This window comes from Xiphias gladius, chromosome 23 (genome assembly GCF_016859285.1).
Source record: "Xiphias gladius isolate SHS-SW01 ecotype Sanya breed wild chromosome 23, ASM1685928v1, whole genome shotgun sequence".
In the NCBI taxonomy this organism is placed as follows: Eukaryota; Metazoa; Chordata; class Actinopteri; order Istiophoriformes; family Xiphiidae; genus Xiphias; species Xiphias gladius.
In genome coordinates, this window is record NC_053422.1 from 15,467,189 (window position 1) to 15,489,023 (window position 21,835).

At 41.4% G+C, this 21,835-nt stretch overlaps 1 protein-coding gene across 2 annotated transcripts in view; it reads left to right on the plus strand.

Moving 5' to 3' along the window:
• Nucleotides 1-21,835, plus strand: part of LOC120785061 (protein diaphanous homolog 1) — a 92,667-nt gene that overhangs the window by 40,001 nt on the left and 30,831 nt on the right. The gene's annotated exons all lie outside the window — the stretch shown is intronic.

Here is a 21,835-nt window from a genome sequence, read left to right on the forward strand (position 1 = left end):
CTGTGCACCTACACCTCCCCTTTTTATTGGCTGAGATAGCCGGCCTGTTCCGGTTGATGTCTAATAACCTTTTCTCAGAGCTGACTATAAAGACAACGTGGCCTTTTCATAGCCCCACACCTGTCTGTACGCCTGTCTGTGTAGATGTACTGTGTGTGAGAGAGAGGGAGGGAGAAAGAAAAAGAGACGCCAGGTGTTTATTGCTATGTATGTGTTGATGATTTACTGTTTTGAATATATTGAAGTCTGGTAGTTAGGAATGAAACATTGTTTGAAACAGAATTGAGGTTTCATTGAACTGTTGTGTAGGCATCTTATGTCTTGTGTTTGTGCTTTGTTTGAGTGCCCATGTGTGGTTCGATCCACATTGTATCTGCTGTGGCCCCACATGCACACATTTCCAATAAGCTACCAGCTCATGTTACGCAGGTTGACCTTTCACACCTCGTCCTTCCTTCTCTTGCTTAAACACACTGCTCAAGGCCTAATACATACTTCTGACCTCCCTAACATTCTCCTTATCCCTCACATCTGGGAGCCTGGCTTCACGCTTCCTCATTCTACTCCTCCTCCTCTTGCAACTCCCATTCCTTGTTACCCAGCAAAAGCAAACCAACACCACACTGAGCCACCGCTGACCCTCCCTGACCCTTCCTCCTCCTCTCCATAAGCTGCCCAGCAGCGCAGCTTGGGTTGCACACACACACACACACCCACACAGAAAACAGACGTGCAGGGGGGTAGTGTGCTCAGGGCAAGGTCAGAGGTGTTAACCTCTGAGGCTTGGTGGAAGAGCAGAGAGCTGATGGTGGGAGACACGCCCTCTGGCTGCACATGGCTCTTGCTGACATAATTCCACACTTTGACACACACACATTTACATTTATCTTCTGCTCTGTATCTGTATATCAGTAGTTAAGCTCAGGCCAGTTATTGTTCATGCTCCTGTCTCCAGCATGTCAGAATTTAACTCAACAATTGTGTCACATAATCCTATCAAATTGCATGATAATTGAAAACTTTATTGCTTGTATTAGTAGAAGTTCAATTACTTTTGTTAAGATGGATTTTCCCCTAAGAAGACCTTGTGAAATCCTACTTAACAGTAGACACCCCAAAAGCAACTAAAGCAGACACTGAGCATCATTATCTGCAGTTTGTTTATGTACATGTAATGAATCTATTATCATGTATATCAAATTTATTAAAGAGCATTTCTTAAGTGTGAGCGAGTAAATTGATTTAGGTTTTCGTTGTCAAGGTTTTCAGAAGGTGCACCACCTCTGAGAACTCTTTGAATGTATTCTTTCAGACTTGCTTGTAGGCTGCTTGCCGGCTTTATTTCTCTGGTCCAGTGTATCCATTTGTGTGATGTTGATAAACCATGTTGAGGATGAAAAAAGAAAAGGTATATTTAAAGTGGTGGGTCTCTTCGTTTTACCTAGCCACTGCCTTTTGAAAAGAAAATATGTGTTGATATATTCTTAATAAGACTGCATGCTTAATTTTGTTATGTAACTAAGCTTTTGCATGTGGTTGAACTGATGCCCAGCCTGAGATAATAGCAAACTGTTTCACTGTACATCTGTACAGCTTGATGTGATAAAAAATTCTATTTTAAGCTCCATCCAGAGTATTCAGAAGAATTTATTAGTATGCAATTAGCCAAATGCCACTGCAATATTTGTATTTTAGAAACCATGCTATTATACTGCCTTCTTCTGCGGAAAGGCAGTTGTTGTTGCACTACGTGAATGGAAGGGCCTACAATCCTGATATGACTATTTGCAATAGTAAACACCTTCATTGTTTACATGAGCAAGTATGTGTGGCTGTAAAGAAGGTAGTTAAGTGTGTAAGGTTTCAGGTGGCAAGCTAATCCCCACATTGTCCCTTTTAACCTACTGTGTCTTAAGTCTTCACTTTTTCTTTGTGTATGTTCTCTTCTTTTAAGCGTTTGTTTTCTTCTCTTTTGTTTTGATTATAATAATTATAATAGTAGTAATAATAACAGGTGAAGCTCCAAACAGGTTGTTTTTATACCAAGTTACCCAGCTGTTTTGAGAAGCGCAGGAGGATAGGGACAAGGCTAGAATTTGTACACTGTTCATCTAATATGGGTATATACAGCATATCCTGAACTGTTCTTTTCTCACTTTTTTAGACTCTGTGTTTGATAGCAGGTGCCTTTAGAAGTCGGCACCTCAGATAGCCCAATTAGCAAAAGAATTGTGGGGGGGGGTGCGAGCGGCGGTGTGAGCGGCGGTGTGAGCGAGCAGGGGGAAAGGCTGGGCTAGGGGGAGCATTGGTGATTAATTTGACTCTGGAGAGAAACAGGGCCAGGAGCATATATGATTATTAATCCTCATAATGAGAAGATCATTTTCATATCCCAATTCTCCAGCCTTTACACCCTTCCCCCTTCTGTGTTTCAGTCTCTGTCACTTTGTTTCTGTGGTCTCTTGTAGTAAGGTGACCCCTTTTGATTAGATCATTCCATCTTCTGCTAAACAGATTTGCTACATTTGTTGACTTGTTTCTGTTACAGTACATTACTCAAGGTCATTGTTAGTCAAAGAAGAATTTCCATGCAAATTCAATAACTTAAGCACACTACTACTCTTCTAGCAGGGTTGCTTACGGTGAACAGTGTGATACAAATTGTCAGCTATGTGATTGTGTGAAATATTGTCATTGTAGATTTACCCTTTGGTCAGTTACAAGGCACACAGACCTGATGAATGACTTACGAGTTTTTGTAAAAAATTGCTACAGGTGAGAAAGGAGAAGACACTTTCTTATCTTCTTGTCTCCTCCTCCTCCACCCCAGTTTGATAATCCCCAAACAACCCGCATCTAGAAGATGTTTGTTTTCCCACTGTGGGTTCCCCTCTAGGTCACAGCCAAGAAACATTTGTGAGTTTCTCTGTGTGTGTATGTGTTCATTTGTGTTTATGATTGTGTATAATTAGAGAGAATTTTAGAGAACGGTTTATGGGATGCGTAGACTCAGAGCTGCAATCTCCAGAGACTGTTTAAAATATGTACTAATAAAGCACTTAAATGACTTAACGAGGAATGGGCACACTTTATTAAGCCATAAAAGTGTTTGTGCTTGTGCAATTGTGCTAAATTAGTACTCCCTTCGAAAAGCTTGTGTGTAATATTTTAAGTTCTCTGTGAGTGTGTGTACATCTCTGCGTGTATGGTTGTACTTGTGTAGCCCACAGTAGCAGGCCTTGTTAATAAATCATGCAGTATTCAGGCTGGGGCTGCAGAAGGAGAAGCAGGTTAATGCAAGGGTCACTAATGCTGTAGAAAAAGCTGTAAAAAATATCACTATTCTTTCCTTCTGTTCTCTCCAATTCATTTAATTTCTGGATGCAGCCATTTCTCCACTTACATTTCCAAGTCCCATTTTCTCTCCCTACCTTTTTCCCACCAACAAATGGTCACACGATTGGATGACTGTGGTTCTATGTACAGTGGTGTCCTTAAGACATATTAATATTTAAAAAAAGCACCTATAGCCCATAGATAGACTAGCTTTTTAATATGCATCTATAACTTGTAAATGGAAAAACTGGATGGTTATAGGTTGTGTTTGGTGATGTGTGTACATTTAAGTGTTTATGTGTACCAGAGCTTAAGTTTAAATCCTGACTATACCTCTTAAACCCTCAACAGTAGCAAGGAAATAGACTGGCTTTGCTCTCTAAGCCTTGGTGTGTATTCTCAGTGCGGCAATAGCCAGCGTTCCCTCATTCACCGTCTCTTTGTGGCTGAGGAACAGCAGCAAAACGACGCTCATTCATCAGGCCTTATCAGGTTCAAACACATCTGTGTGTGCTCACATTGGCTTTCACTGCCAACTGCAATACCTCACTCACATGCACAAACAGAAGCATCCACTTATGTATACACATGCAAGCGCACTCGCGCACACACTCTCAGATGCTTTTGTCCCATTCACTCTCTTCATTCCATCCCTCCCTCCGTCCCTCCCTCGTTACTTCTCTCTCTCCTCTGTTTTACATGCAAATGAGCTGTGTACTCAAGCTGGAGCATTACCGTTATGTGTGCCTAATCTCCTTGCTGCCTTTTCTCTTTCCTGGAGATTATCCTGTTTTTAAACGGAATAGGCCTTCTTCGCTCCACTTGGCTCCTCTCCCAACCAGTCGGTCAGCCAGCCAGCGTTCCAAAATCTCATCCCAACACCATTACCATTTAAATGTTCCCAGTGATATGACAGCTGAGCAGGGGCTGAGACAACCTTTGTGTGTGTGCGTGTGTTTGTGCTTGTGAGTACATTTGTGATCTTTGTGAGTGTGTGTGTTTAATTGAGGGATTGGCTGATAAACTCAAAAGCTTGTTACAAATGCTAAGTATCCCCAGTGTTTGTGATTCTGTCTCTTTTCACCCAGGCCAAAAGGGAAAAAAAACATCAACATAGATGGGGGGATGAAGGGATATATCTGTGCACACCTACACTCCTTCCACCCACTCTTCCTTTCTGTTTTGCTCCTCTTGGTCACAGCAGCATACTCTTTTTCCTCCCCCTCTGTTTGTCTTATATACGTATCCTGTGTGTATGCGTGCACTTACATATGCGTGTGCCTGCATTTCTGACGCATCAGTGTTTTTGAAGGTAAAGGGGCTTTCATTTTGGTATTGATTGGTTGTGGAGGAAGGGAAGTTTTACTGAGGCCGTATCTATGATACGCATAGAAAGCATGTTAATCACAAGAAAAGGAAGAAAGATAAAAAGAGGAGAAGAAAGTCAAAGTGTAGTGCAGCTAAAAGTGCAGACTGACTGTTCTGCCGTGTGGCAGCAATTCCCTCTCTTTATTTTTTGCATTATTAGCTACCTATCCCTAAGGGCAGCGACATGCACACGCAGAGACACATAGACACACACTGGAGACTTAGCCTACTTTGATGTCACTGATATCATACATTAAAAAAAATGGAGCGGTAAAGAGCAACAACTTCAAAGATGGAGTTGACAAGATAGGAGCATTAACCCCCATCTCCCTTCCTTCTTTTCCTCTTCCTATCCTCTCTCCTGATTTCCTCACATCTCCTCTGTTATCTCTGCCTGATAAAGGGCTTCTTATGAAAAGAGACAATGAATGAGGAATGGAACCAGAAAAATGACAGAAGACGTGTGTGTGTGGGGGGGGATAAAGAAAGCTGTGAAATGAGAAAGGGAAGATAGATGGCCGCGAGAAAGGCCTGTGAAAGAGTCATTTTAAAGTCAAAAGCTTCGATCTCCATCGAATTGTTTAACAGTAGCCTTAAGCTGCTACTGATGGGGTGTTAGCTGGCTAGTGAGGTATTAGGGTGCCATTAGAGTATCTTCCCCATTATGCTGATGGCTCAAACCATGTCTTCAGGGTTCTCACACAACCACACATATTAAAACTATCAATTTCACCCAAACTTTGTACCCACTTTATTCAGGCACAAATTATTTCATATATATCCATATGTGTGTGCACGCACGCAGTGCTTGGCAAGGGTGTATGTGAGATTTGTCTCTCTGTGTGTGTTATAACCTGCCCAGCTTTTAATGCCGCTAGTATAACTGGGCCCCTGGTCTCTAGGTGTGGAGGCTGTGTGTAATATGGATAACCCAGTGGCATTTACACCAGACACCAATGGTATTTACAAGGATTGGTGTACCAAGCCATGCTCCACTTTCTGACCTTAATCGCTACCAGTAACCGTGTGATTGTTAATGTGGACTAAAATGGATGTCTAGGCACAAGAACTTAGACTTGTATGTACAGTTTGTTTAAGTACAGTTATGCTGTGTGTGTATATGCTACTTGGTCAGTTACAGTTGGTTTGCTCCTGTGTCTTTGTGTTCATAGCTGCCTGTTTGTGTGTATTTGCATGCTGAAGCCCTTGCTCCATTACTCAGTATCTGCATGTGTCGTGTTCTGAGACGTGGGTTCTGCTTTGCCCTGCAGGCACCTTAATTTTTCACCATGCTGTGTGCTACATTACACTGCACTGCATGAAAGTGTACATCCAAACCCTCTCCTGCTCCCTCTTCCTCTCCTTCTCTATTCATCTACTTCCCCGTCCTCATTTTCCCCCACCACACACCTACCCACCCCTTGCCCCGCACGCACGCACGCACGCGCGCCTAATCAAAGCAGGGAGCTCTCTAGATTAGCACTTGAGAAAACTCCCTAAAGACATTCCTTCATTTTGACCATTTTGAGGTACTCTCTTTCCTTCTCCTCTCCACCTCCTCCCTCCTAGCTTTGAATTTTTAACCTCCCCACTGAATAAGAGATGTGGCCAACCTCGTGGGGAAAGGAAAGTTGGAGGGGAGGGCAAGGAATGAAGGAAGGGAGAAGGCATGGAGGCAGAAAGGAAAAGGTTGTCCCTAAACACGCTTTCACATTTATCCCCTAAAAACTCTACTCTGTATGCTCAATAATGCATGGCCATCTCTCGCTCCCAATTGCCTCCCCCCTCCTCTCATTCCCTTCTTCCCTTATCTCCTTCATCTTCCTGTTGTCGGTTCCTCCAAGCGCTCATCACTCCACCCAGCAGATTACTGTAGGGTGAAACTGAGACTGGCAAAGCAGGGTGATGGTAGCAGGGCATCAGAGACTAACAGAGAAGGAAAGAGAGAGAGAGTACTTTGTCATTGTATGAATGGAGTCACTAATTTAAGTACTGATCTGAGTGAGTGGGCTTTGGAGTTGTACCATTTCGGAGCGGCCATAGAGCTTGACTGCATCTGAAAATTGGAGTCCAACTTCACCCCAAACCCCCAAAATTCTATTTTGGTTTGAACAAAGCCTGTGGAGTGACCAAGGCCTTTTTAAATTCTCTAATAATTTCTTTGCTTGTTTTTGATCACTTTCAGAGAAAAAAAACCACCCCTACCTATCCCATAATCTTCCTTTTCCTGTTTCATTGGGACGAGAATATGAAATATCAGTGTTGACAGTGCAACCACAATGCACAGTGATGGCAGAAAGTAGTCAGATGGAGAATCTGAGGCAGTGCCATTTCAACTGAGATTAAATTGCACATATAACAAGCTACAGTACATGACAAATATGGTACCTTTAACTAATGTTTTGCGTGTATACTGTCTCTGTTTTGTTTTGTATGTATTGTACTTAAAGGTGCTTTGTCTGCTAAAATTTTTAAACTGTAGTTGTGCAGCAAGCAGAGTAAACCTTTCAGGACTTGTTGTGCATGCACATGGCATCAGCAGCCACTCCTTTGGGTGAATAGGGTGGTATGCCAGAGACATTTAAAGATCTCTCCAAGAGAGTTTTTTTTAAGTCTATTCTGCAAAGTTTTTGAAGAACCCAGAGTTTGTGCTTTAAAAGTTTCATGTTGATTTTTGCTCTGAAGTTTTCCCCTCTCACAGTTTTCTTTGTTTCTAGCCTCAAAGAAGATTGCGGTTTAATGCTGCAAGAGCAACAGACCATAACAGCATTGGAAATAATACTGATAATAATAAAATAATAATAGGAAGGTATTCGCAGATGTTGAAAATGATTCTTAAATCATTAAAGTGATGTTTTCTGTATGTAAAGAGGTATAGGTGTCTTGTCCACCAAATTGTATCTTAATAAAAATCTAAAATTAAACCGTGTTATTGGCAGTTAGGTTTAAGGATATTCAGGGCTGTAAAACTTTCTCAGTAGAACTACAAACATGCTACTTTCCCTTTCTTCCAGACTCTGAAAAATGTGGGTAGCACTCGATGCAGCACTGCTGCTATTTTAAAAAGAAAGTTATTAAAAACAGTTGTTTGTTGGCTCACGAGCTAGTTGGCAAACCTAAGAAAAATAAAAGCTTGCTGCCACTATGGGAAAGTGCAAATTTTTGGGAGCTGGATTGATGATAACAAATATACTGCTTTATTGAAGCTAGTTGAAGGAAACAAACATGAAGGCCAGTGCACTGTTTGCCAGAAAAAAAAATAACAGAGTGGGGGATGAGAGTTGCAGGTTCACATTTGCATTCTGAAGCCAGTAGGTCAGTAGTCGGTATTTGTCAGTAGTAAAGTTCAGTATTAAGGGTTTCCACTTCTGTATTTATCTTGTTTATTTGTTATATTCTGCTCAAGTTTATTCTAGACACCATTAATGTGACTTAAGAAACCTGCACGTACTATTTAGAAAAAAAGCAGGAGAGCTTATTGTCAAAGGTACAGATGATGGAGACTAATCTTGGTTCAGTAAATGAGAAGACGGATAGCGTTATTGAGGGCAGGGTGAAGGAGAGAGGCCCAGAATGAATGTGGCCTGGAGAAGGATGAATGGAGGAAGGATTGATCTGTGTACGATTGAAGAGAGCACTGAGGGAGGGAATGACAAATGATCAAAAGGTGAAGAGACATGAAACGACTAGTCTGATGGAGATTGAGTTAAGGTAAATGAGGAAACTGACTTAACTTAGATTTGAGAGCATGAGAGGGAGAAAAGGTGAAATGAGAGCTGGGCAAAGAGTTCAGGTAATCAGGTTTGTCATAGTGACATACTGCTTTGCTGGCTGTTGTAATAGCTGATTACAGTGGAGTTCTCTGCATGAGAGATGACACCCCTGCTCTTAGCAAAATGTGACTTGATCAACACATGCATCCTGTATGCCCTTTTCTCTATCAGCATACAGTATGTGAGAGAAAAGCCAGGTTGGTCTGAGACCTTTCGCTAACTTTTAATCGTATTCTTCTGCTCTGAGTCCTCTTTCTCTATGCTTTTTCTCTCTAAGATGTGTAACACATCACAGCAAGCATTTTAATGCCTCACTCTTCTGACAATGTTTGGCTCTCCACTGAATCTCTCCACTTCCTTTCCCTCTTTCTCTTCCCCAAATAGGTTATTTAGGGCTAGGTACTTAACTGTACACAGAGGTCAGTCAGCACACAACGTGTGCGCGCACACACACACGCTATGCCACTGGGCCTCCTTGGAGATTGTCTGCTTAATACTGCATAGCACTTAGAGGCATCAACAAGCCCCGTGGTGCTCCACTGAGGCGTAGAACACAAGAAAGCATGCTAATTCCCCACAACTCACTCCAACTATCCCTTTGTGACCCCCTCCCTCCATCCATCCATCCATCCAACTAAACCTAAAATGGGTTATTCTTTGTTACAGAAAAATGTTGATACTTTTTGGTAAAGATTAGAGTTTAAGATCATGACATAACTGCAGTACACCCCAACAGCTACAGCTTATTCAGATATGAAACTTGTATTCTTTTTTTATTTAACAGAAAAACCAGTTGTACTGGTGTATATTTATTACACAACGTCTGTTTTTATGACCCTGTGCCTTTTTTGTCAAAAAGCAGTGGAATTTCACTGTTGTTTGGTTTAAAAAAAAAAAAAAAAAGTCCCGACAGTCAAAAGTGGAGAACAATGGGAAGTGTGGGGAGAAGAGTGGTGGTTGTGTGTAAAAGGTTTCCGGCCAGATTGAAAATCCACAATAATGTTGTTATTATATGGAATGTGTCTTAGCATGCTGTTACATCAGTATGTAATCTTATGTAGAGTTCATGACATATGTTGTGTATATATGTCAAGCTCCAGCGTTAGTACCCCATATTTTTACATCATGTTGCAATCACTGCTACATCCTCTTGGGTATCAAGAAAACATTGTACATTTTCCAGGATTTACTCATGACAGTAACCACATAGTTTGTTCCTGGTGGTTCTATTTGTAGATTTCAGGGATGAGACCTGAGTAGTGAAAGAGAGTGAGATAGCCACATACAGTCTCTTTACAAGTTTAATGATGAGCTGGGTTCATTCAAGCTAAAGAGAGAAACAGTAGCAGAGAGTGACAATTTGACAAAGAAGGGAGGTACTTTAAATACAGTAAAGAGCATCAGGAGAGCAATAGCTGTTTCTCCAGTAGTCTTCTTAATGTCACTGTATATGGATACTCCAACTATCCTAGACTTAACATGATTTGCCAAGACAAGTCCCTGCCGTCTATCCATATCATCCTTACATTCTTTCTCTTATCAGAGCTGAGGTAAGCATGTTTAAATATGAGAGCCTGCTGAACTTATGAACTCTTGTCCCTTATGCTTGTCTAACACTTGGAAAAACGCTTGGAAAAATATATACTACCAGTGATATAGCTCAAGTCTTTCCTAAAAAGAAAAGATCAAAGTGAACAGAAATCAAAGCTTTTTTGCTGTTAAACACACTTTGTCAGCTCGTCTACAAAGTACAATAGAAAATTAAATGAATTCATTAGTATTGGTATCTGTAGAGCCCTCTGGTTTTATTTTAGACTGCAGTGTTATACAGAATACATCACACAGGACAGTTTGTTTGGAAGCTTTCAAACCAGGACAAGTGTGTGTGTGTGTGTGTCAGGGGACCTTCGTCTGTTATGTGAGTAAGCACATATCCCCCATGAGTCCTCACTTAAAATGTGTAAAGTAATGCTAAGAGTTCTTGCCACTCACCACAATAATTCATAAGAGTTTCAAGACCTGTGGTCTTTGGACTCATTGCGCAATTGTGTATGTGTGTGTGTTTGTATTTGTACCAGAGACATTGTATGTGTGTGAGAGAGAATGCAAGTGATGTGTATGTGTGTTTGTGTCATAGGGGACCACAGACACTGTCAGCTTCATTTCCCAACATCATGTAACCAACGACAGGCCGGCCTTATGAGACCTCAAGCAGCAAAGTGACGTTACACACACACACGCACACCTCTATCTTTGTGAGGACAGTCATTGACAAAATGCATTCCCTATCTCCTTACCTTAATCTTAACCATCACAACTGAATGCCTAACCCCAACCCTTACTCTAACCCTGACCTAAACCTAATTCTAACCCTGACACAAGTCTTACCCCTCAAACAACCCTTTGAAGGTATGAAGACCAGCCAAAATATCCTCACTTACAGACCTCACTCTGTAAGGTCTGTAACTCAAACTGGTCCTCTCAAAGATAGAAATACAAGTGTACACACACACAGGCACACAGTGATCAGGGCGAAGGGTGGAATCCTGGCCCTGTCATGCTTTGCACCATAATCCAGTTTAGAGGGATTAATTAGGAATTAAGGAGTGTAATTTTATCGGAGCGCGATCCGTTAACGTGTGCACATACACATATCTCACATAGTTTGAGTGTGTATATAGGGCACGGATTATTTAGAACTAAGACAGAAAAGTAAAGTAATTCTTTATTATTTTTCTGACTTTATTACTTTCTCATTCAGTTATTCTGTGTTTTCACTTTCTCTCTGCCCTCTCACTCCGTCTCTTGCTGCCTTACCTACTTGCTATCCTCCTTGTTACTTATGACTCTCCCACTCTTCATCTATCCTCACACAGTTTTTCCTTCAACTTCCTCCCCTTCGTATATTCTAGGGGCATCCATAACATTACTTCTTCTGCTCACCTTTGTTTTCTACAACTCATTTCTGCTTTCTGTGCCACCATTATGCTGTCTTTTAAGGTCCTGTGTCGGCTTTCATTCAGTGCTTTCATCTTTCCAGGCCATCTTTGTCAAAAACAGAGTGTGAGCGATTTCTATAGCTCTGCTGCTCTTTCAAGAAGGCTACGGCATTCAGGTGTATCGCTCTGGATGTCCATTTTGTGTCCGGCTTTCCATTTCTCATAGTTATTCTGTATTTCTGCGGTGAAGAGTGCAGCTGGGGAGCTGCGCTACTTACAATTGCTTCACTCAAGTCTCAGCCTCTTTGCTGTATGACGCAGCTCTGCTTTCGGACAAGGGTGTTGAGTGGCTTACCTTTGTCCTTGAGACGATGCTTTCAGTGTTCCTGCTTTTTCACTGCTCCACCCATCTAGCTGCTCATTTGTGGAAATGTGTGCACTTTTATACCCATACTCTGTGCTTTATATTTTACAATGATTTTGAAGATAGATTGAAATGAAAGGCAATAAAAAAGCGGGAGGATGAAGATGAGGGGAATGGAGACGGAGTAAAATGAGCGTTTCCTGGTCTGTAATGTTGTATGTTGTACCCAGATTCAGTGTAGTGTGTGTTGATACTTCCTTAGGCAGACAGTAATGATATTGTTTTTATTAATGCCAGATTAAAGTTTTATTGTGTGGCTGCTTAGTGCTTTTATAACACTTTGCCTCTTTCAGTCGTTAGCCCACTTGACAAACAAATACAAAATGCTGCATCTCCATCTCTCGTCTCTCAGTTTTTCCCGTAATGAGCAACAAGTATTTGAATCAAAACAAGCAATAGTCATCCTCTGACCGATGAGTTCACTAATGTCCTTCCATTTCTCTTTTCATGCCTCTGGTTGTATGCTTGCTTTCTTTGTCTCCTTTTTGTAGCTGCAATATGCATCCTCCTTCCCCTTTTCTTTCTCTCTGTCTGCCAGCTTGCCTCTCTTGTTTCCTCTGGTACTATCGGCAGCACTCTGTCTCTGTCAGGTGTTTGTGAGATAGCCTTCACGCCACTGACTTAGAGGAGATAGGCTTTTGGATGCCTCAGCCTCTGTTCGACTGGTTCCTTAACTTTACCCTTTCCAACCAATAAATTTAGTCACTTGTTCTAGTTGGTCTCTGTCTCTGATTTGATTGTACCTTATTAGACATTTAATAGATCATACTGAGTGCACTGCGTGTTTAACCTGCTGCAAATCATAGACCATAAATTGCCACCATCCATTTTCATGTTTTGCTATTTTCTTATCTTCTAGGCATCTGTTTGTTTCTGCACATTTCAGCAGGGTATAAAAATAAACTTGTCAAGATTTTAAACTTGGTTTAGATGAGTCATCCATCAGTAAACTTCATGGACTTTTTATTTTTGGATAGTAATGTTGATGAAAGATGGTTTAAGAGTTGGCTGCTCCACGCTAATATATTCATGACATATCAGAGGCTTTGTCAGAAAATCAAACCCGGGAAACAAATGGTAGGATAAGCATAATGTAAGGATAATTTGAGTTAATGTGACTTAGATAGCTTCTCTCCAGGTCTCAAACACATCACACTTGCAGTTTCACTGATGACAATAACGAAACTTTGTCGTAGACGGGATACAAGCACGCATAGTGTTAGCTGTGATGGATTATTTACCTCAAGCAAGTTTCAAGTCTTAGCAAGTTGACTTTCATCCTGTAATAAATCAAAAAAGTTTCCAAAACCGTCTCATAACACCAAACCTTGGTGTACTGTCAACTTGTCAAATTCCGATGGCTTATGTACTTACAAACATTTGCATATTTACACAAGCAGCAAACAGAGAGAGACATGGGAATTTAACTGGAGTCACATTTTCTGGCTGCCTGATATGCACATGTTCAAAATTCACCTTTTACCCCAGGACATTTTGTCAGATGTTTCTCACTTTCTTCAGCCACTCATTTACTTAAGTATTTTGAGCTGACCAGATACCATACAACTGCTTTGTCTGAGTTTGTAAGACAGGACAACGGTACAATCTGGTGAAACACAACAATGAACTGAAAGCTGCACATAGCTTTAGAATAGGGTGTTGGTTCTCAGTTGTATAAGCAGTACTAGAAATTAGTTAACATTACAAGGATCATATGATTCAATATTAATGTCAAAAATATCATGGAATGGAGTTTTAGCTTTAATATGCTAAAACATGATGACAAACCCACCGAAATTGACTTTTAAGTATCAATGTGTTTTTGGTACAGTAATTGCTTGTATGACATCAAGATATATTTAACAAAAAAAGGCTTTAATTATTAACATTTGTTGATCATAACACAAGTGGTGTTCTAAATATTCTAACACCTTAACTGCTTTCATGTGTTAGCCGTATCGTTTTGGTCTGAGGTTCAGTGTTCAAAATGCTCGGCTTGATGCAGTGGTGGTAGCTATATTTGGTTTAAATTTGAGATTGTGTGTCTGTTTGTATGCTAGAGAGAGAGACAGACAGAAAAGAGAGAGAGAGAGGGTGAGTAACAAGGCCAGCTCTGCCTCCAGGCTGTTTGGCCCCAAACTCTCATCAGCCTGCTGGTGCTGAAACAGAGAACCTACTGCCCGTTGCCACTGTACAAACACACAAACATACACACATGCACAGGCACAAACACACAAAACAAAGAAAACTACAAACACATATGCACACATAAAGAAACCCACATGCATTCGTAATACACACACTCAAATTTTGTGACTAAATAATCTTCCCCATCTCTTGCTGTCATCCTTACTTGTTTTATCAGTGCATCCCATCTTCTTTTATCCACCTCCCTAATCTGTCTGTGCCTCTATCAGACACTTTCTATTCCCATATCTTGCCTCTGAGACAAGTTCTCTTTCCTCCACTCCCTTCATCCTTATCTTGTTTCCTCGTACCCCCGTAAATTCACCAGTTTTGGATTACTTTGAGAATGTTTCTAGTCCCCTCTCCCTCCTTTCCATTTCTCTCTCTGTGTTTCCTTCCCTCTCTACCCCCTCCTCATCTTTCTCCTCTCCCCTCCATGTCTCCTTCTCTTCTCAGTAGTGGTTTTAATGCATTATGAAAATGGACTGAGGCTATGAAAGCGAAACAGGACAAGTTTGGCTTGTTTAATGTGACTCCTTTCACTCATCATTGGCAGGACGTGCGTGCGTGCAAGTGTGTTTTTCAGTGCTGCTGTGTGCAGCTGTGCTTTTTGTGTGCATATTGGTATGCATGTTCACACACATGTCTACATTCTTTGGCTTCTTTTTTGCTATTAACACTGAAAGCTCAATGTGACCAACACATCGGCTGGTCTTCAGCCATGTAGGGACACATTTCTGCTCTTTAACATGAACCTCTAACATGCTTAACACAAACATGCGTACACGTTGGGCAAGCATTAAACCACATGAATAATAGAATAGACATAGAGGCAGCATGGAACACATGATTCTCTGAGTCATGTGTTAATGGAAAAGTGTGTTAGGGCATGGATAGAGGGATGAAGGAAGCTGGGGAGGGGTGTTTATGTGACAAAGGGTACACTACTGGGTTGTGTGACCTGGATGTAAGTCTCCCCATTTTCATCTCTCTTACTTTTTCTCTCTCACATTTATCTCATTCACTCCCTCCGCCGTTCACACTTTGTTAATTTGTGTGAAGTTAAATCTCTTCATCTCTGGAGAGAGGGAGATCATCCTGTGGAGAGATGGAGCCAGATGAGCTGATTAGATGGATAGGGATGAGCTGATGGTAGATGCAGAGTGGGAAGAATACAGCTGATAAAAGAGAGGAGAAGAATTAAAGTGATAGAGTATTGGAACTGAGGCCAACTGGTAAAAATTCAACTACTGTTGGTTAGTTGGTATGTTGTGTTTAAAATATGTGGGTGTTATCAGGTCACTGAGCCACCTAATCCTTTAATGTCAACTTACAGTATTTAAATAGAGCTGATGAAGCTGATTGTGTTTGAGCTGGAAGTTTAATGAACTTTTACTGTGATACTTGAGAGAACAGTAGCATTGATTTTTAAAATAGCCTCAGTCTTTTCTTGTCATTTCTTTTTTTTTTTCCCTTCCCAGCCTCCCCCTTTCTGCCTCTCTGCCACCTCCTCTCTTGCTTGCTCTTTCCCTCTGATGTTGCAGAGCGAGTGTGTGTATGTGTGGCTGGCGGTGGATATTCTGAGCGCGGGCGGTGTATGTGTGTGCATCAGGGTTTAATTGCGGTGTGCATAGAAACGAGTGTAATTAGCCAGCGCTCGCTTCCCTGCCGCCCGGCTAACAACCAGCATCCCCTCTGTGCTTGCTCTTTCTCTCTCTGCCTTTCTTCTTTGTCTCCCTCTCTCTCTTGTCTTATGCCTGTTGCCACAACGACAAGCCCCACTCCGCCATTGTTCCCTGCTGTTCTCCAAGAACAAAGGAGGAGGCTATTAGCTCCCAGAGAGTGGAGTGGTGGAAAAGGAGGATAGGGATAGAGAAAGAGAGAGAGGATTGCTGTGAGGGTGGGATGATGAGATGAGAGTGTGAGAGAGAATTGGTGAACAAGTTAGGGAATGGAGAGAGACCGGCATGGAAGAAGCATACAAGGGGACAAAGAGATGGAATAAGGGAACAAGAGTTTGGGAGATTTACACAGAGGAGGAGAAAGAAGGGAAGGGAAGGGAAAGAGAGGAGGAGAGACAGATTAGAGGAGGAGAAAGGCTTGTGGGAAGGCAGAGAGCTCTTTATTCCTTCTTTAGGAGCGAAAAGTGAGATTGAACAACTTATTCAATTTAATTCAGAGAGAAACACACTTAGCCTCTCCGAGTTTCATTCTATCTACCTTTTCTCTTTATAATCTCTCTCTCTTCCCCTTCTCCCGCCCTCTTTTGCCCTTTCTCAGTCCATTACAACCAGAATTTGAGTCTGTGTGTGTTTGCGTGTGCATGTATACGTGTATACATTTTGTACTTTTTATATGTTTATAGCTTGTGTGTCCTTGCTCTCCTTGCTTACGAGTGTGTGTATGTGTGCACTCTGTGTGAGGGTCATTAGTAGCGAGTGTAGGCGGGTAATGCGCTGTCTGCAATGCTGGTCATCTGAATGTTAACAGATTGTAACACAAGACAGAAAGTGAATTTGGTTTCCTGAGGAAAATGGAGCAAATTACACTTTTATAGCTCTCTGCCACTATCCTTTGCTCTCACCATTACTCACTGGGTGTAGCGAGAGAGAGATGAGGAGAGGGAAAGAGAAGGGGAACAAGTGATTGGGAAGATGTCCTTACCGAGGAAGACGGTTGAGGTGTGATGGTGAAAACCGGGGTTTATGGGGAAATGCAGGGACAGCTTTTTAAGTAGTTGATAACCTCTATTTTTGACCTTCTTATAGATATATAGCTCAGGGATGAACATATGCTATTTTTCGAGGGGAAGTTTAGATAATTTTGAAGATTTCCATCCCTAGCTATTATATTGGGATTAAGATATCTAGGTGCTTCTCTTATTTACAGTTCTTGATTTTAAATCAAAGTAGGTTTTATAATATCTCAATATAGTTATAAGGGAAATGTAAGTGCTATCCATCAGCAGCTTGGTCCAGGATGTTGTTTTTTTTGTTTTTAAAAAATCTGCTTTCAAGCACATTTTAAAGTATATTGACATCAAATATCTCTTTACTGATCCTGGATTGACGTGTTTAGAAGTGATTTAGAAGCAGTAACACCTGAAAGGTCTTGTTGTACTGTGGTTGTGGGTTTGATGAAATTAATGGATAGCAAGCAAATTGGAAATTATCAAGCCAGTACTTATTTGAACACAACTTCAAAGTGACATTCATGAAATTCAGAAGTTTATCTGTGACAACTACATGTGTTGTCCAGCTATCCTAATAATGACAAATTTACCGGTAAGTAATTGCTAATGATGACTGACAATCAGCAAATGATATTGACAGATCTAAACTGTGTCAGATTGAGGTAACATTATTGTCTGACAGGACAAACTTCTGCACAGCTATGAATCCTGCAGAGTTAAGCTTAAATTACTGATATGATATGCTTAAAAGTTTAACTGTGGGAGTTATCTGCCACTTGTTTTGCACTTGACTATTACCAACAGTAAATTGTTGCTGTCTACCTGTCTGAAAATGGCATGACACAGTCACTTACAATGTTTCACTAAAAAAAATTCACCACTCTGCTTGGTTTTCTTAAAATAAGCATAATCTACTGAAATATAAAAACAAAACAGAGTGAGGTTTCTTCAAGAAATCATCTATAACAAATAATAACACTGTCTTACTCTGAGTGCGCTAACCAGGCAAAAGCTAAGCTTTTGATTTGGTCCATTGGCTAACTTATGGAACTAGTTTTAATAACCTGCAATTGATAAAATTTGTTCAATAGTTCATTTCAACTGGCAAAATCAGCTGTGGCCGGCTAGAAATGAGAAGCACAAGTACAAACGGAGTTCATTGCGGCATAAAAAAATGTTTTTCTCCTTCTGAATAACCCTGGCTCTACCCCATTATCCTTAGGTTAACTTAAAATAAATGTTAAACTCATTAAAGTTTGATTTCCTTTCAAGATTCACATTGCTCATGTTAACCCTGACACAAAGCATATATTATCTAATTCACTACTGACTTTTCTTGAATTCTTGACACTGTTGAGTATTTAAATTTTAATGACTGTGGCCAAAGTTCAGTCACCTTAATCACTGAATTATAGAATTGTAGATTAGAAACAGACATATTTTATTTCATTTTTTTCCCCTCAGAATTAATGGTTGGCTACTCTCCTGGTTTTGGCTGTTTCATAACGAATTGAAGAAGAAAAGGAAATGTATTTTAGGAGCATTTGTTCCCTTTCATTGGAGATATTTTTTACATTCATGGGTCTGCTTCCTCTTGTTTTTTCCTCTGTATCTCTATGGGAAAAAACTCAAGAACTAGAACAGAACAGCTAAAGAGGAAAGCTACAAGAGCATTGTGAGAGACTATACGGCTTCTGTCTCACCGTCAAGTCGTAATGAAGTTACGTGGGAGAGAGAAAAAGATGGCTTTTGATTTGGGAATTAAAGCAAAGCTTAGCCAGAGTGAAACAGCAGTCAAGGTTGGCTCAAGGGCAACATTTCTCAGCCAGGCAGTGAATGTGTTATTGTACAAGCACACAAATTAACACACACACACCCTCATATGAGGATTCACCCGCCTGACCTGGTGGCTCTGTTTCCCTCCATTGGGAGATGGGGAATATTTTTCCTGGCAAAGTGTTACGTCTTAGTATCAGAAATATTGTATTCCTTTATCCTGGAGGGAGCAGTGATGGGAAACGTCTGCATCACTCCAACCCCACCTGTCTCCCTCTGGATGTTTTTCTCCTCTTTTTCTTTCCTCCTTATTCCCTTCTTTCTGTCTCTCTGTGTTTCTCTCTCTCTCTCTCTCCCCTTCCATCTGCTACCCTCCCTGAGCTGACATTTGGTGTCAGACAGCCTTATTATTTTGTTCTTCAGATTTCTGATTAGGATTCTCTCGTCCCCTCTCTTTCTCTCTGTCGTGGTCTGTCTCCCTCTCTTTGACTCTCTCCTCTGCTGTCCCTCCCTCTCGCCCTCCCCCACAAACAACTCAGTCCAGTAATGTTTCCTTTCCTGCTCTTTCTCTCACTTTTTCTTCTCTTTTTCGTATTCAATTCAGCATAATCTAATTCAGTCTATCTCCCACTATCCCATCTTCCATTACACCTCTCTCATCTGTTTCTCTCTGTCTCACTTTTTTTAAAGGTCAGTTTTCCTTTTCTTTTTTTTTCCTGTTTCTCCTCCTCCTTTTTTTCTTCTCCCCATAAAGTTCATGCTGCAGTCGCTCCCAAGGACTCTGTCTCTGGCTTTTAATTATACTCTGCGGGCCCTCTACCCTGTCCCTGTAGAAACATGCACACATGCTGATTTATGGACCCGTCCACACACACAGAATAAACAAAGTAGGCTCAACCTTGATTGTCCCGCTGTTAATTTGAAAGGTTTCATATTCTCCTTGTTGTTTCTTCAAACGTACATTTAGTTTGAAATCAATTATTAAAAGTATATTGGAACTTATTACAGCTAATTATTTCACGAGAGATTGATTATGGGGCTGCAATAGTGAGTGGATATTTCATCCATGCTGAGGTCCACTAAAGTAGCAGGAGTTCATCATGCAACTGGACAGCAAAGGAGACAAGAGAGGGTTGTCATGGTGATACGAATCCCTCGAGGGTATATTTTCCCCCCTCATTTATTCTCTTCACAAGTCTGCATCCTGTCCACTCGCTGTATTTTTCTTTTTCTCTCTTGCTCTCTTATTGCATCTTGTTGTCTTTGTCTTACTATCCCTTTTCTTTCTCCTGTCACACTCTGCTCTGTTTCTTTGTCTTCACGTCTCCCTCAGGCTTTTTTCCTTTTTCTGTTAATGTCTTCTTTTGTTCCCATCTTTCCTCTTGTTTCTTTCTCTCTCCTTTCCTCTGTCCCTGTGGTCCTCACCTCTTGTCCACCCGTTGAGGGAGGGAGAAGCAAAGGAAGGAAAGGAATGCTAATTTTATCACCACCGCAACGAGTGCTGAGAGACAGAAAAAGAGAAAGAAAATGTCACTTGTCTGAGGAAATGAGATGGCCATTGCATTGTGTGTGTGTGTGTGTGTGTGTGTGTGTGTGTGTGTGTCTGTGTGCGTGCGTGTGTGTGTGTGTGTGTGTGTGTGTGTGTGTGTGTGTGTGCATGTGCATCTCAATAGAAAATATCAGGGTGACAGTCTGAGTGACATTTTGTGTGTTTCTGTTCCGCTTTGTCTCACTCCCCTGCCGAGTAAATGATTTATATGTATATATAGGTTTGCGCTTTTGTGTGCAGGGGGCAAATGCTAATGTATGTATGTGTGTGTCTATGCATTTGTTTTGTTTTTTTGTTTTTCTTTTGTTGTTGTTTTTTTCCCTCCAGTGCGAGAGCTGTTTTCTACGCTCTCTTTGTTTTTCTAGTCAGTCATCTTGTCTCTCACTTTTTTCCTCATTCCACTGCTCTCTCTCTTCACCCCTCACTCATGTCGAAAAGGTAATCACGTTCAGGAGTTGTGGTGAGGGATAGTGGGAGAGCATGGTTTGAGGGGGTGTAGCGAACGTGGGGAAAAGGAAGAAAAAGGCATTTGTATGTGTACCCAGTTACGACTCCAGCCAGCCCAAAGTCACCTTCTCAAAGAATGGACGCACGCGCGCTCAAAATAGCTACTGCCATCCCACCTCCTCTGTGTGTATGTGGTTACAGTGGTGATGAGGTAGACTGAATAATATCTTGGCCTTCCTCTGGTCCGTCAGCTCAGGGCTTATTACGTGTGTGTTGTCCCTGTGTGTAATTGTAGCTGTGTGTGTGTGCGTGTGTGAATGAATGTGGGTGTGAGAGTGTGTGTGTCCTGTGTCTGATTGCACTAGCTGATTGAGTCCTAGCCCCGCAGATTTCAACCCTGGTCCTCAGCCTCTGATTAGGTGTTGTGATGTGTGAAAGAAGAGGTATGCGTGCGTGTGCGTGTGCGTGTGTGTGTGTGTGTGTGTGTGTGAGACACCTGAGCACAAGGATTTTTTGTTCCTCTGTTTCTTTGTGAGCATTTACGGAGTGTATGTGTGTGTGTATTCTTGTGCTTCTATCTTTGTGAGGCAGCATTGGAGATATAAATTCTATCTATTACACGTGAAGACAGTATTATAAAAGTGAGGACATTTTGGCTATTTCTCAGTTTTTCAGGGTGCAGGTTAAGTGTCAGAACTTGGATTTATGGTTAAGGTTTCAGTCAGGTCTAGATCAGTGTTATAGGGTACAGGCTCAGGTCAGGCCTGTGGTGCTCATGGTTAACTTAAGCGCTGGGGCCTGTATACAATGCAGGTCCTCACAAGTAAAGCAATGCAAACATCTGTGTGCGTGTGCGTGTGCGTGTGTGTGTGTGTGTGTGTGTGTGTGTGTGTGTGTGTGTGTGTGTGTGTGTGTGTGTGTGTGTCCTTGTTAACTGTGGCCTTGTTCCGCTTTCCTTCATAATTAAGAGACCAAAGGCCTCCCAGCTCTACCTGCTATCCCACACTCCACTGGGGCAGAAAAGGACAGGAACAGAAAGAGAGAGAGAAAGGTAGACACACAGAAGACAGAAAGAGAGAGAGAACAGAAAAATGAAAAGGCTATGTGTCAAAAATTATTGAACAGAAAGTGTGTGAGATTTAGAAAGGAGAGGGAGGGGAACTAAAAGAAGGATTCCCTGTGAAGGAGTAAGAACCCAGAGCTGATGAGGGAGAAAGTAATAGAAAGTGTGGAAATGTGGATTTAAAGAGAGAGAGAGTGCAGACTGATTGGACATAAGGCCCATACACATTCTCCATTTCCCCTGCTGAATTGATGCCACTCATTTCCATAGCCGACTATACA